Below are 6,216 nucleotides of genomic sequence, written 5' to 3' on the forward strand. Positions count from 1 at the left end.
AAGAAAGAAAGAAAGAAAGAAAGAAAGAAAGAAAGAAAGAAAGAAAGTTTTATACTACTAATGGGGAGGTGGAGATGAGCAGCAGAAATTTCATAGAGTACTCATTTATGTCAGCACTAACTTTCTGTCATAGATGTCACATCCTGGATTAGTCATGAAACAGGAAGTTTAAGAGATGTCTAAAATGACAAGTTGTAATATAAAAGTTACAAATAAGTGCCTCTCTCACTTTTTTCTTTTTTTTTCTTTTTCTTTTTTTCTTTTGTTTTGAGACGGAGTCTCACTGAGTCGCTCAGGCTGGAGTAAAGTGGTGGGATCTCAGCTCACTGCAACCTCCGCCTCCCGGGTTCAAGTGATTCTCCTGCCTCAGCCTCTCAAGTAGTTGGGATTACAGGCATCCGCCACCACCCCCGGCTAATTTTTTGTATTTTTAGTAGAGGCAGGGTTTTGCCATGTTGGCCAGGCTGGTCTCAAACCCCTGGCCTCAAGCAATCCTCCTACTTCAGCCTCCCAAAGTGCTGGAATTACAGGCGTGAGCCACCACATCTGGTCTATAGGTACCTTTCCTATTAAAGATATGAATGAAAGAAAAAAAGCCTTATGACCTTAAGCAAATTCCATAACAGACCTCAGCTGCCCATTTATAAAATGAGAAAGTTGGATTGGATAATACTAAGGTCCTTTCCACACATCGTAATGTTTTTTTCAGAAACAAAAAGGTCTCATGTGACAGGAACTGACTGAAACTAGCTACAGACCAGGCGTGGTGGGTCATGCCTGTAATCTCAGCACTTCGGGAGACCAAGGTGCCTTTGCAGATAGTGGGTACTCAAGCAAACCCCATCTCTCCTAAATACAAAAATTAGCTGGGCTTGGTGGCGCATGCCTGTAATCCCAGCTACTTGGGAGGTTGAGGCAGGAGAATTGCCTGGACCCGGGAGGCGGAGGTTGCAGTGAGCCGAGATTGAGCCACTGCACTCCAGCCTGAGAAACAAGAGTGAAACTCCGTCTCATCTCAAACAACAACAACAACAACAACTAGCTACAATGAAAATAATGATAAGGATGGGTAGAATAAAACATAGCATAATTCATTCAGTAATGCAAAGCTCAGGCACTCTGTTATTCACCTGCTGTCTCCACAATTATTACATTTGTCAGAATTTGCTGTTAAAGGGATTTGTTGTGTTCTAGGCTACACAACGCTGTGGCAGTCAGGAAACCTTAATGCTACTCTTGGGGTTCCAGATCTCTGAGCTCCCTTCATTCTGCAGGTTACTAGTCAGCTATTTACATGTTGGTATTCTTTACTATATTGTAATCTCTAGGAGGGCAGGGATCACATCCCATGCATGTCTCTACTGCATTCTACCTTGCCTAATACTTGGCAGACAGTGGGTACTCAATAAATGTCATTTGATGATATCTTTAGTAAATAATTATGAAACCTGGTTTTTAAATAGCAATTCACATTAAATAATATAACACTTATATAATGTCCATTACCTAAAATATTTGCTTTTCCTCATGCTTATCAAATATTTGATCCTTTCTTCAGGGGTCAGATGAGGTTCATCCTTCTGTATGAAGTATGAATTGACTGTTACAGCACTTAATTATGGCGTTTTCTTATTTATTGCACCATTCAGGTGGCTTAGCATTTTGGGTGAGGTCTCTGTCACTACACTAGATTTTTATTTATTTACTTATTATTTATTTTGTCAGAGACAGTGTCTCCCTATGTTGCCCAGGCTGGACTAGAACTCCTGGGCTCAAGCAATCCTACCACCTCGGCACATTAGATTTTTAGTTCAGCACAGGAAGAAGCATGTCATTTCTCCTTGCATCCTGTAAGCATGGTGCCTTCATAATGAAGTTGCTAAATGAATATTTGATGATGATCCTGATGATCGATAATAAGTGATTTACTGCTAAAGGTTTACCAGTTGCTTATATCAACCCCCCCAAAATACTTCAGATACAAATTTTCTAAAAGGAATGCATTTTGGGAGTGACAGCTTTGCTCTCACCTCGGGACAGGCTCCCGCAGCCTGTCTCAGACCATACCCAGGCACAGCCTTTTCTGTATTTTATTGCCTTCATTTTCCTGGAAGCCAGAGGATTTGGAGGACGATCAAACGGAAGGAAGGAATGAAGGGAAGGAGGGAGGGAAGGAGGAAATGAAAATATATTTCTGTGCATTGTGAATATAACGTACAGATGCAACAAAATAATAGACAGGCAGATTTTGAAGACATTATAATCTACTGGGATAATCTGAATATACACAACTGAAAATATATCAAAATATATAAATGGTGAAACCCCGTCTCTACTAAAAATACAAAAATTAGCTGGACATGATAGTGGACACCTGTAGTCCTAACTACTCAGGAGGCTGAGGCAGGAGAATAGCTTGAAGTCAGGAGCAGAGGTTTCAGTGAGCCAAGATCACACCATTGCATTCCAGCTTGGGCAACAAGAACAAAACTCCATCTCAAAAAAAAAAAAAAAAAAAAAAAAGAAAGAAAAAAGAAAAAAACTGGTTGAGTAAATAGGAGGAGGAGCTAAATTGATAAGGAGATTTAGGGCTCAGTGTAAATAAATTACAGTTTCTATGAGGAGCTACTAAAAGCAGTTTAAGGTTTATGAAAAAGGACTTAGTATTCAAACAGTGTTTGAGGAAGATTATTCTTGCCATAATAATGACATTTATTGAACACTTCTTACATGCCTTATGTGTAAATGCCTTACATAGTAGCCCATTTAATCTTACAACTACCCCATGAGGAAGACACTGTCATCGCTGTTGTACAGGCAAGGAAACTGAGGCACAGACCCTGGGTAATTTGCTTCCCCAAGGCCCCATTGCTTCTAAATAGCAGACCTGGAATATGAACTCAGGCTGTCTGAGTCTAAACCCGGTATCTCTTCTAACCACCACGTGACATGGCTTGTCTTTCCATAGAGCTATGTATCTGTGTGGGAGACAGATAGGAGATTCATCAGGAGGTAGTAGTGGTCTAAGGCATGTATTGATTAGACTGAGCTGGGACTGTGATCACAGAAAAAGCAAGGAAGGGATGAAGCTGAGCAAATTCACATGAGAGAATTAGACTTGCTAGATATATTTGGAAATGGAGGTAAGGGATAGGGAGATAAGGATATTATTTCATTCCAAAAAGATTTATTATTTTTTTGTGACGGGGTCTTGCTCTGTCACCTAGGCTGGAGTACAGTGGCGTGATCACAGCTCACTGCAGCCTCAAACGATCCTCCCTCCTCAGCCTCCCAAGTAGCTGGGAAGACAGGTGCGCACCACCATGTCTGGCTATTTTTTAAATTTTTTGCAGAGATGGGATCTGACTATGTTGCCCAGGCTGGCCTCCAACTCCTGGACTCAAGCAATCCGCCTGCCTCAGCCTTTCAAACTGCTAGAATTACAGGCGTGAGCCACTGCTCCCAGCCCCGCAAAGATTTATTGAACATTTACTACGTGCCAGGAACTGTGTTAGGTACTGTATTCGGTTAAGAAACAGTGAACCAGATAGAGTCCCTGCATTCATGGAGCAAGATTATGTTATTAGTGGAAAACAGGCTCTATATGCATAGAAAACACAACAAACTGGAAACACTGGTTGTTTAGGAGAACTAGATGGAAGCCGAAACATAGAAGAGAAACCTGTTGAATTTTACAGTTCTATTAGAATTTGTCTAAAGGTTTTCCCCTCCTGGACAGGGAGGGAACAAAGGAAACATTGAATTTTAACACATGAATATGTTAACTGTTTTAAAAATAGGGTTTTTTGATATAATAAGATCTCATGGTATAAAAAAATGTATAGTTTTTTGTTTGCTTTTTTGAGATAGTATCACTCTGTCACCCAGGCTGGAGTGCAATGGCGTGATCTTGGCTCACTGCAACCTCTGCCTCCCAGGTTCAAGAGATTCTCATGCCTCAGCCTCCTGAGTAGCTGGGATTACAGGCCTGCACCACCACACCCAGCTAATTTTTGTATTTTTAGTACAGATGAGGTTTCATCATGTTGGCCAGGCTGGTCTTGAACTCCTGGGCTCAGGTGATCTGCCCCCACCAGCCTCCCAAAGTGCTGGGATCACAAGCGTGAGCCACTGCACCTGGCCTATAGTTTTTTGTGTTTTTAAAAAAACTGAGATACTGCCAGGCAAAGTGGCTCATGCCTGTAATCCCAGCACTTTGGGAGGCCGAGGCAGGTGGATCACGAGGTCAGGAATTTGAGACGAGCCTGACCAACATGGAGAAACCCCATCTTTACTAAAAATACAAAAATTAGCCAGGCGTGGTGGCTCATGCGTATAATCCCAGCTACTCTGGAGGCTGAGGCAGGAGAATCACTGGAACCCAGGAGGCAAAGGTTACCATGAGCTGGTGTTGCGCTATTGCACTCCATCCTGGGCAACAAGAGTGAAACTCCGTCTCAAAAAAAAAGAAACAACTGAGATACTAAGACTACATGCTGTGTACTAACACACATATAGACACACACGCCTGTATATGCGTAGACTTTCTGACAATTCATACAAGAAACTGGCAAAACTGGACACCTTGGGGAAGGGAATTGAGTGGGAATACAGGTAGGAGAGAGACTTTACCCTTTTGTACCATTTGTGTTTTTATGAATTCAATTATTGAATATACTTTGTACAAGTATTACTTAATAAAAGCAAATGAGTTTTAAAAATAGCTATCAAAAACCTAGGCATTAATAGAGGTTTTATGGAGAAAGAATCCCACAAGTTTGAAATATTTTACATACCAGTGTGCTTTTCTTTAAGTTATAACTTTTACCAAAATTAACATTCAAAGGAAAATTATATGTATGTGCATGTGTGGTAGAAGGAAACCAATTAAAACTTTGGTGTTTGTGAAAATAAGAGAAAGTATTTTGGCATTTGGCTAATGTGGGAAAAACTCCTCGGCTATCAAAATTCTCTAAGTTTTCAAAAAACGCCTAGGGCAGTTTCACTTCTTACAATAGACACTCTGTTGAAACAGGTTCAGGTGGCCAGCCTCCACCCATAGGCTGCAGGGTTTTTGTGCTTTCTTGTAGAACTAACTAATCCTGACATGACAGTTTGTACTGTGTTTTAAATCGGAATTGATCCCCTGGTTCCAAACAAAATTTGGATGATGAAACCTATTATTGTTTCACGAAATGAGGGCCAATTTGGTTGAACCACGATTCAAAAATTTAGTTTTATTTCTGGAGATATTTTAACTTTCAGGACTTTTTTTTTTTTTTTTTTTTTTGAGACAGAGTCTCACTCTGTTGCCTCGGCTGGAGTGCAGTGGCGTGATCTTGGCTTACTGCAACCTCTGTCACCCGGATTCAAGCAATTCTCCTGCCTCAGCCTCCTGAGTAGCTGGGATTACAGGTGCCTGCCCCCGTGCCAGGCTAATTTTTATTTTCTATTTTTTCGATAATGTCAAATTTAATCTGCCAAATATACAAGTTGAATTTGTGGAGCATGTTTTGCCTGGGTGCTGCATGGTAAACAGAGGTTTCTTTCTTTCTTTCTTTTTTTTTTTTTTTTTTTTTGAGACGGAGTCTTGCTCTGTTGCCCAGGCTGGAGAACAGAGGTTTCTTGAAATGATCAATGGGTAGGGTTAAAAATAGGCACTGGCCCTGGCCAGGTAGGTAGGAACCAGGCGAGGAAGGGCAGAGAGGCGAGGCCTTGGTCAGACAGGACTGACCAGGGGCAAGCCATGACCCTCGAGGACCCAGGGGCACAGGCTCCCAGATGACAGCCCCTCTCTGAATGAGCACCCAGGCAACATAGTCCAGGGCTGGGTGTAGCAAACCCGTGAGCAGCTGCCTCCTGGCACGACCACGCCCTTACATGCTATCTACCAGACAAATGAAAGCTCTTCTTACCTGATCTCCCAGACATCCCCCAGCTGGGGTTCTGAATTCTAAAAACAGCGAAAACATTCAAATGGTTCCATATGAAATGCTGTCCTGCATCTTTCTGTCTCAAAGATAGCAGCTACCCCTCCCCCATCCCCCCCTCCACATCCCCCAAACAATTTCTGTGCCAAGATGAAGAGGAGGCCCCAGGCTGTGGGGGGCTTCTGGCCGTGAGGGGCTGTTGCAGTGGTGCCAGGGCACAGTGTGGGCAAGACACAGCAGAGGTCCCGGCAGCACAGCCCAGGTCCCTGGCATTTCCTCCTGTGGG

This window comes from Piliocolobus tephrosceles, chromosome 5 (assembly GCF_002776525.5).
Source record: "Piliocolobus tephrosceles isolate RC106 chromosome 5, ASM277652v3, whole genome shotgun sequence".
NCBI lineage: Eukaryota > Metazoa > Chordata > Mammalia > Primates > Cercopithecidae > Piliocolobus > Piliocolobus tephrosceles.